We start from the raw sequence: 11130 nt of genomic DNA on the forward strand, positions 1-11130 counted from the left end.
GTATGGGAATATGAGCAAGAAGAGACTCACAGGAGACTGGATGATACAAAGGCAGCTTTGCCACTGAAAGGCCAAGCCCAGCAAGATGCACCTGCAGCCCTGAACCACTTGCAGGCAGCTCTGAAGGCCAGACCTGCTCCTCAGTAATTCCTGCTTACTGTGGGGTAGACCTCACTTATCTTTCAGGAACTTCCTGATCTTGTAAGTTGTTTCATGTCTGCTTTTAGACAGGAAGTAATGTTTCACTACTGTAGGAAGTTTTACACCCAGTGGTTATGCGCCCATTGGGCGTGGCCTCTTATACTGTAGAATCTGACATAGAGCCTGCATCTGCTCTCTTTCCAGTTGCTGGATTCAGTTTCTGTTCTTCATTCAAGCAGAGAATTCTGATTTGTGAGTTTACCCCTAAATAAATAACCATCTATTTCTCAATTCTGAACTAGTGTGGGATTTCTAGGAAGCCTCCTTCCACATTTGGCACCCACGTGATTTTGAACTCCACACCTACCTGGTGAACAGCCTAATGGCCTAGATGGTCCATGGACCAGACATTCTTCCAACCCTGCCCTCTTGGCTTGCTTTTACCTAAGTGTTTTTTTTTCTTTATTTCCCCATTAAAATATTTACACTTCCTTCTCTCCTCCCAATCCCCTCCCGCTCCCCCACACTCCCTCCTCCCTCTCCCTCCCTGTTTGAGAGAGGGCAGGGAACCCCGCCCTGTGGGAATCCCTCCCCCCTACATCCATGCCTAGGGAGCTGTGCATCCATATAGACTAGGGTCCCAAAAAGCCAGAACATGCCGTAAAAACAAGTTCCAGTGCCTTTATCAATGGCTTCTCAGTCAGGCTCCATTGTCAGCCACAATAAGAGAGTCTAGTTTGATCACATGCTCATTCAGTCCTGTCCAGCTGGATTTGGTGAGCTCCTATTAGAACAGGCACACTGTCTCAGTTGGTGGACCAACCCCTTGCAGTCCTGACTTCCTTGCTCACCTTCTCCCTCCTTCTGCCTTTCAACTGGACCTTGGGAGCTCAGTCTGTTACTCTGACGAGGGTCTCTGTCTCTATCTCCATCGATCACCAGATGAAGATTCTATGATGATATTCGAGATAATCATCAGTGTAATAGTGGGGCAAGGACAGTTCAGGCACCCTCTGCTCTGCTGCCCAAGGACCTAGCTGGGGACATCCCCGTGGACACCTGGGATCCCCTCTAGAGCCAAGTCTCTTGCCAACCCTAAAGTGGATCCCTTAATGTAGGTATCTTCTTCCCTGCTCCTATATCCGCCCTTCCTCCATCTCCACCCTCCCACTCTCCCAAGCTCTTGCCAGTTTTTCCCTTCTCCCTTCCCTCTTCCCCTCTCCCCTTCCCCCAACTTCACCCTCACCCCTGTCTCCACCCCCAAGCTCCCAACTTTTGCCCGGCAATCTAGTTTGCTTTCAATTTCCAGGAGGATCTATATATGTTTTCCTTTGGGTTCACCTCGTTATTTGGCTTCTCTGGGCTTGTGAACTATAGGCTTAATGTCCTTGGTATATGGCTAGAGTCCACAAATGAGTGAGTACATAACATATTCATCTTTTTGGGTCTGGGTTATCTTACCCAGTAAAGTGTTTTCTATTTCCATCCATTTGCATGCAAAATTCAAGATGTCATTGTTTTTTACCGTTGAGTAGTACTCTAATGCATATATATTCCACACTTTCTTTATCCACTCTTCCATTGAGGGGCATCTAGGTTGTTTCCAGGTTCTGGCTATTACAAACAATGCTGCTATGAACATAGATGAACAAATGCTTTTTGTAGTATGATTGTGCATCTCTTGGGTATGTTCCCAAGAGTGGTATTGCTGAATAAACCTATCCTGAGGTAGGTTTATTCCCAATTTCCTGAGAAACCACCACACTGATTTCCAAAGTGGTTGCAAAAGTTTGCATTCCCACCAGCAATGGATGAGTCTTCCCCTTACTCCACATCCTCTCCAGCAAAGGCTATCATTGGTGTTTTCGACTTTAGCCATTCTGACAGGAGTAAGATGGTATCTCAAAGTTGTTTTGATTTGCATTTCCCTAATCGCTAAGGAAGTTGAACATGACCATAAGTGTCTTTTGGCCATTTGAACTTCTTCGGTTGAAAATTCTCTGTTCAGTTCACTGCCCCATTTTTTAATTGGGTTAATTAGAATTTTAAAGTCTAGTTTCTTGAGTTCTTTATATATTTTGGAGATCAGACCTTTGTCTGATGTGGGGTTGGTGAAGATCTTCTCCCAGTCAGAAGGTAGCCGTTTTGTCTTACTGACAGTGTCCTTTGCTTTACAGAAGCTTCTCAGTTTTAGGAGGTCCCATTTATTCAATGTTGCCCTTATTGTCTGTGCTACTGGGATTATATGTAGGAAGTGGTCTCCTGTGCCCATGTGTTGCAGTCTACTTCCCACTTTCTCTTCTACTAGGTTCAGTGTGGTCATATTTATATTGAGGTCTTTAATCCATTTGGACTCGAGTTTTGTGCATGGTAATAGATACAGATCTATTTTCATTCTTCTACAGGTTGACATCCAGTTATGCCAGCACCATTTGTTGAAGATGCTTTTTTTTCTTCCATTGTATACTTTTAGCTTCTTTGTCGAAAATTAGGTGTTCATGGGTTTGTGGGTTAATATCTGGGTCTTCGATTCAATTCCATTGGTCGATGTCTCTGTTTTTATGCCAATACCAAGCTGTTTTCATTCCTGTAATAGAGTTTGAAGTCAGGGATGGTAATGCCTCCAGAAGTTCCTTTATTGTATAGGATTGTTTTGGCTATCCTGGGTTTTTTGTTTTTCCATATAAAGTTGATTATTGTTCTCTCAAGGTCTGTGAAGAATTTTGTTGGGATTTTGATGGGATTGCATTGAATTTATAGATTGACTTTGGTAGAATTGCCTTTTTTACTATGTTGATCCTACCCATCCAAGGGCATGGGAGATCCTTCCATTTTCTGGTGTCCTCTTCAATTTCTTTCTTCAAAGCCTTAAAGTTCTTCTCAAATAGATCTTTCACTTCCTTAGTTAGAGTTACCCCAAGATACTTTATGCTATTTGTGGCTATCGTAAAAGGTGAAGTTTCTCTGATTTCCTTCTCTGCTTCTCTATCCTTTGTGTATAGGAGGGCTACTGATTTTTTTTTAGTTGATCTTGTATCCTGCCACATCACTGAAGGTATTTATCAGCTGTAGGAGTTCTTTGGTAGAGTTTTTGGGGTCACTTATGTACACTATCATATCATCTGCAAATACTGCAAATAACAAAAGTTTAATTTCTTCCTTTCCAATTCGAATCCCCTTGATCTCCTTATGTTATCTTATTGCTATTGCTAGAACTTCAAGCACTATGTTGAAGAGATATGGTGAGAGTGGACAGCCTTGTCTTGTTCCTGATTTTAGTGAAATGGCTTTGAGTTTCTCTCCATTTAATGTGATATTAGCTGTTGGCTTGTTATATATTACTTTTATTATATTTAGGTATGATACTTGTATCCCTAACCTCTCCAAGACCTTTATTATAAAGGGGTGTTGAATTTTGTCAAATGCTTTTTCGGCATCTAATGAAATGATCATATGGTTTTTTTTCTTTCAGTTTATTTATATGATGGATTACATTGATAGATTTTCATATGTTGAACCAGCCCTGCATCTCTGGGATGAAGCCTGCTTGATTGTAATGGATAATTTTTTTGATGTGTTCTTGGATTCTGTTTGCCAGAATTTTATTGAGAATTTTTGCATCAATGTTCATGAGCGAGATTGGTCTGTAATTCTCTTTCTTGGTTGGGTCTTTGTGTAGTTTTGGAATCAGGGTGACTGTAGCTTCATAAAAAGAGTTTGGCAATGACTCTTCTGTTTCTATAATGTGAAACACATTAAGAAGTATAGGTATCAGCTCTTCTTGGAAGTTCTGGTAAAATTATGCATGAAAACCATCTGATCCTGGGCTTATTTTGGCTGGGAGGTTATTTATGACAGTTTCAATTCCTCACGACTTATAGGTCTATTTAAATTGTTCACCTGGTCTTGATTTAATTTTGGTAAATGGTATTTATCTAAAAACAATAAAACTTTATTCCACGGTAATCCGATAAGACACAGGTGGTTATAATATTTTTTTTTGTATTTGTGGAAGTTTGCTTTGTTACTGAGTATGTGATCAATTTTTGAGAAGGTTCTATGAGATGCTGAGAATAAGGAACATTCTTTCCTATTTGGGTGGAATGTTCTATAGATGTCTGTTAAGTTCATTTGATTCATTACCTCTGTTAGTTCTCTTATTTCTCTGTTAGGTTTCTGTCTGATTGACCTGTCCATTGGTGAGAGAGGAGTATTGAAGCCTCCTACTATTAGTGTGTGAGGTTTGATGTATGCCTTGAATTCTAGTAATGTTTCTTTTACATAGCTGGGTGTTTTTATATTAGGAGCATAGATATTCAGGATTGAGAATTCATCCTGATGAATTGTTCCTGTTATGAGTATAAAGTGTCCATCTCCATCTCTTCTGATTGATTTTAGTTTGAAGTCAATTTTGTTAGATATTAGCATAGCCACACTAGCTTGTTTCTTATGTCCGTTTGATTGAATAACCTTTTCACAACCCTTTACTCTGAGTAGATGTTTGTCTTTGTGGTTGAGGTGTGTTTCTTGTAAACAGCAGAATGTTGGATCCTGTTTTTGCATCCAATCTCTTAACCTGTGTCTTTTTATAGGTGAATTGAGTCCATTGATATTAAGTCATATTAATGACCAGTGGTTGTTAACTCTGGTTATTATCATTTTTTTGGTGGTAATGTTTGTGTGTTTTCCTTGTTTGAGTTGTGCTGGTGAAGGGTTGTTAGATGTCTGAGTTATTGTGGGCATTGTTGGGTTCCTTGGGTTGTGATTTTCCTTCTATTACTTTCTGTAAGGCTGGATTTATGGCTATGTATTTTTAAATCTGTTTTTATCCTGGAATATCTTGTTTTCTCCATTGATAGTAAATGAAAGCTTGGTTGGGTATAGTAGTCTGGGCTTGCATCCATGGTCTCTTAGTTTCTGCAGTACGTCTATCCAAGACCTTCTGGATGTCATGGTTTCCATAGAGAAGTCAGCTGTAATTCTGATAGGTTTACCTTTATAAGTTACTTGACCTTTTTCCTTTGCAGCTCTTAATATTCTTTCTTTATTCTGTATGTTTTGTGTTTTGATTATTATATGGTGAGGGGATTTTTTTTTTTGATCCAGTCTATTTGTTGTTCTGTATGCTTCTTGTGCCTTCATAGGAATATCGTTCTTTAGGTTGGGAAAGTTTTCTTCTATAATTTTGTTGAATATATTTTCTGGGCCTTTGAGCTGTAATTCTTCTCCTTCTTCTACCCCTATTATTCTTAGGTTTGGTCTTTTTATGGTGTCCCAGATTTCCTGGATGTTTTTTGATGAGAATTTGTTGGATTTGCTGTTTTCTTTGATCAGTGCATTTATTTTCTCTATAATGTCTTCAGCATCTGAGATTCTTTCTTCTATCTCTTGTATTCTGTTGGTTATGCTTGTCTCTGTGGTCCCTGTTCATTTACCCAGATTTTCCATAACCAGCTGTCCCTCAGTTTGTATTTTCTTCATTGCCTCCATTTCAGTTCTCAAGTCTTGAACTGTTTCCAATACCTGTTTGATTGTTTTTTCTTGGTTTCCTAGGGTATCTTTTAGGAATTCATTCATTTCTTCAAACTTTTTTGTTATTCTTCTTATCCATTTCTTTAAGGGAGTTTTTCATATCCTGTTTAAGGAACTCTATCACTTTCATAATGTCTATTTCTTCTAGTTCTTCTGGATTAGGGTGTTCAAGCCTTCCTATTGTATGTTCGCTGGATTCTGGTGTTATCATGTTGTTTTTCATATTGTTGGAGGAATTCTTGCATTGGCGCTTCTCCATCTCTTCCTTCAAATGCTCTCTGATGGATCTTCTGGTACAGGATCAGGGCCACTTGTTGGCCAGGGACCTCGCAGACAAAAGGGTGGGCTTGCTGTGTGCAGGCTCAGTGAAACAAAGGAACTCCTGCACAGTTGCACTCACCACTTTATCCCCAGACCCTCAGCCCCAAAGCAGGCTGAGTTGGGGGATCCTTGCTCCCGCCTGGGAGCAAGCTGGGATGGAATACAAAGAGAAAGGCAGTAGTTGGGGAGAGAAGCCACCGCTGAATCCCTACGTGGTTTTTTTGTACAATCCCCAAGTGGTTTTTTGTACAATCCCTGCCACAGTGGAGTTTACTGTGTGTAGCAACTTGGAAATTTCCCAAGCGCACGCATGACTGACACATTCCTTGCTGTGTGGTGACTTGTGCAGCCTCCAGTTTCTGCTCCCTGCTTGTGATTTCTGGTTTTCTTGCTCCATTATGGAAATGATTTAATTGCTTTTAATTTGTCAAGCAAAGCATATTTCTCAGTATTTAACCAGTACCAAGGTGGAAAACTTAAGTGGCTCGGAAACTAAAGCAGCCCAGGACCATTCCTGTAGCCACTGGTTGCATTGCTTCTAGTCGAAACTCTGCAACCACAACATCTGCTGGACAATAAAGACTGCAGTTTACCATATCACATAACAAGTAATTAATAAATCAATATGGCAGACTACATTAATATTTACCTTTTAGTAACTTTTTGCTAATACTATGAATTTTATTATGCGAGGCTTATATGGTTATGGTGATACTTCAATTTATTGGGTATTGAGATTAAATTTTCTCCATATTCTACCATTAAGAAAGAATATGGCACTTTTAGGAATGATAGAATCTTCACAGACTAATAATGAACAGCTACTTGACAGAATTAATATCATTGAAAATCAAAAGTTGCCTGAAAAAATTAATACTATTAAAAAGGATAACATTAATTTGAAAGACAAAATTGAATCCATATATAAGGGGACTAAGAAGTTATCTGAAAGAATTCATACTGTTGAATTTGGCAATCAAAATTTCTTAAAAATTATGAAAAGTTAGCAGAGACTGTCTCTCCAGGATGGCAATCTGCATTCAAGTAATGTCCAAGGATGAGATGTTATATTTAAAGGAGAAACTTCAGAGTCACATGTGCACAATGAGGACCAGAGGCTAGGGGCTTCAATGAAATCACTAAAAATATATACAGGTCGGGAGATTCAGGCTTTACAAAATACAATAGTAAAAAGTTTTGAAATGATTGAGGAAATATTGGAGCTGATGAACAGGGAAAGAAGGCACGAGGACAGGATTCAACATCGCCAGTAGCTGTCAGAGATGGTTTACCCAGCGTTTTAGCTTCCTACCTTGTAATCTACTCTGGCAAAGCATCAAGTTCTAAAGGCCCAAAAGGATCCAAGGAAGGTAGATAAAAACCTATAAGAATGAATGATCTAAAAGAAATTAAACAAGCTGTTGTAACTCATGGCTTGCATTCCGCATTTGTTAAGGAGATGAGAAAGTCATGGTCTTCTAGCATGAAAGCCACCCCACATGACTTGATTTAATTAGTTTCAGCAGTCCTGGATGAAGGATATCAATTAATATTTAAAATTTATTTCAGAGAGGAGGCCAAAATTTTGAAACAACAGGGAAAAACAAAAGGCCATAAGACTTCCCAAGATCAAATTCTTGGTGAAGGCCATTAAGCTGGCCCACAGGTTCAAGCTCTTTATGGTGAACAAATCTTGTACTTATGCCACACAGCAGCCTTAAATGCTTGGGACAGGTTTCAAGAACTAGGAAAATAGATTAAATCACATGACAGGGTTAATCAGTGCCAAAGAGAACCCTTTACTGACTTTTTGCAATGATTAACGAAGGCTGTACAAATAGGAGTAACAGATCCAGATGCTAGATGAGTATTTATTGAATCTTTGGCTTTTGAAAATGCCAACTTATAATGTAAAAAGATACTTGGGCCTTTAAAGGTTAGATCAGCACCTATGGATCCTGCATACAATGAACACTGAGACATTTGACTAGAATGCTGAATCTTGAGTAGGAGAAACAATTTGCAAAGGAATGATGAGACACCAAAATGCCAAATGTTTTAATTGTGGTAGAATAGGACATTTGAGAGGGGACTGTAGACAAGGAATTCCTAGGAATAATATCTACTCTGGGAATGGCAAGAATAAGAGGTCTCAGCCTTCAGGTATATGTATAAAGTGTGGCAAAGGTGAACATTGGACCAATGAATGCAGATCAACAAAACACATACAAGGCAACCCAATACCATTGGGAAACCCATGGTGCCCTTTTTTACAATGTTCTGGCCCGACCTCTAGCAAATACTCAGAGACTATTTGCAATTTTCCCAGGCAGTAATCTAGGAATTTATCATTTTACTTTCACAGGATCCCTTAGAAAGAACATTGACCTCATGACAGCTGGAAGTACTTCTAGAAGACGATGTCCCCTGTCCCAACAAAGTTTGTCCTCAGGGTTAGGGATATCATTTAGGGGTTGATTATAATCGATATAGGGTTGGAGGTACAGGCTCAGGGATCTCTTTTGAAAAAAAAACAAAAATTGGATGGGATAATAGATTAGTATGAGCTTACTCACACTAATAATAATAGTGATTAATAGAGTGAATACTTGTGAGTTATTATTTATTGGCAATTACATTGGTATAGATTCTTGCATATTGATACAAGGCTAGATTATATTGAATATTATATGCATGCATGCTTCTACCTTTGTTTAAAACATTTTTATATACTGATATACATTTATCATATTGCAATGCACATTTCTACATCTGATCAAGATACTTATACATTGTTTATATTTTGAGTTCATTGTCCTCATTTGTTGTACATTTGTTTATTATGTAATATTCTAATATGAAGTCTTTAAATTATATAGGTATTAAGAGTTATAGATCAATAGTTATCTATGTTTGTCATGCTTAAAGTTAGTTAATCAGGTTCTTTAGATACATAGAGATTATATTCTGCATAGACAGGTCATCTTCAACCACTTCAAAGAGCTGTAGAATATTGCATTTAAATAATTTAGAGTTCTGTTTCAGTGAGTCACAATTGGTCCTGGCAGCACCCGATCTATTCTCGAGAGAATGTTGAGCACCAAAGACACTTCACTTGGAGCTTGTTTTCTTCTTGACAAAACTGGCCTTTGGGCAAAGAAATGCCCATGTCTCAACCACTGACAAGATACATGATGTCCAGAAATGGATAAGCATGACTGTCAAATCTTGCCATTACAGGGTAAGATGGTTTTGAAAAATTTCCTGCCTCTGAAAATGGTCTATAGGTTATTCTAGGCCTTAGCCAAAGTTGGTTGTTTCAACATTGCAAATGAGACTTTGGGTGATTGCCCAGATAACCAGTTGTCTCTGTCATTTGTTGCACATTTTGGAAGTTGCTTGATTGCACTTCCTGCTTACTCAAGTAATATTTCCCTTCTTGAATATTCAATGGGGTTGAAGACTAGATAGTTGTAGTTACTTTCCTCTCATAACTTGGCCAAGTTATTTATTATACTAGTTAGGGTAGGATAATTATTGATTATATTTGTTCTTATTGTACATAATTTTGAATTAGGCTTAGAACTCTCTTATTTAAACAAAATGGGAGGTGCTGTAGGAAGTCTTACAGCCAGTGGCTACCCGCCCATTGGGGCGTGGCCTCTTATACTATATAAGCTGATGTAGAGCATGCATCTACTCTCTTTCCGGTTGCTGGATTTGGTTTCTGTTGTCCGTTCAAGCAGAGGATTCTGATTTGTGAGTTTACCCCTAAATAAATAACCACCTATTTCTCGATTCTGAACTACTGTGCGATTTCTTTTAAGTGTCCTTCAACATTGCACTGCATAGAAAATAGCTGCACAGAAAGTTGAATTAAGACAGCATCGTGGTTATCTGAAGTGATAAAAGATAAATTTTTCTAATGTACATGTAAGGAGACTCCAGTGACTGCATGCACAGGTGTGTGTGTGCGTGAGTGTGTGTGTGGGGGTGGGGGTCGGGGCAGTGTTCTGGGTGTGTGCAGACCCATATTCTATTTCTGAAAAACCAGATCTCTCTACATGAAGACAACAAGACTTTTGGACCACAAACACAGGGGGTAGTTAGAAATTTACTTTCCCGAAGTCCTGGGGTAAAGGAGCTTTCTTATTATTTTGTATAAATCTGCTTTTCTCCTTAATGAAAGTCACACTCTGAGGACAAGAAAATGAGCTAAAACAGCTCAGGGCCTTGAGATGTTGGTCCTTTTCCCCCAAAGGCCTTTGATGCTTGAATCAGTCTCCAGCACGTGGGAGCTCCTGTCTTGTATCCGGACTGGGCTTAGCTGAAACCTGTGTGAGTGAAGACCAAGCCACAGAAAACTCAGTGCACACATGTATAAAACTGTCAAAGAGTTTTTAAAAATGAACTCAAGTATCAGCCACTAATCTGAGAAGGTCAATGACCACAGGCCAAAGCTCATGACTTCCTGACACACAGGAACAGAGAGACTTCCATGTTCATTTCCACACTTACATTCAATCAGCAAAGTGTGCTGAGTGAGACTCAGGTGAGCCGCCCCTCTGGCCCGACTGAAATTTCTAGTCCACAGACTCAAGAGCAAAATGTATGCATTGTTTTTCGCATTGTTCCTAATGCATCAGTAATATGTGGTATTGGGAACTGCAGACGCTCAACCCTGAATTTTCTGTGACCCCTTGCCTGCAGAAGTAGACAACTTGCTTTCCTATGCTTGCAGCTGTTCTGAGCACGAGACCCTCATGAGATCCTGATGTCAGGGCAGTGGTCTCTCTTGGGCTTCCAGCTGAAAAATCCCCAGAGCTAGAAAGAGGCCATTAGTCAAGGAGAGCCTTATATAAGCTGTCCTGGAACAGGATAAAATTGGCATTCCAAAATTCTTGTTTCCAGGGTGACCCCACCCCCTCTGTGTGTGTGTGTGTGTGTGTGTGTGTGTGTGTGTGTGTGTGTGTGTGTGTGTTTCAATCTCTAGCCTCTTGACCGACTCATGAACCATCCCATGGTAGACAGGCAGAACTCTACAATAGGGATAGGTATATAAAACACAGGCACCCCAGAAACCAAGAGTGTGTTCGAACCCTCAAACCCCCAACTCAGCAATCACATGCATTAGAA

Source organism: Myodes glareolus, chromosome 6, assembly GCF_982192425.1.
Source record: "Myodes glareolus chromosome 6, mMyoGla1.1, whole genome shotgun sequence".
NCBI classification, from domain to species: domain Eukaryota; kingdom Metazoa; phylum Chordata; class Mammalia; order Rodentia; family Cricetidae; genus Myodes; species Myodes glareolus.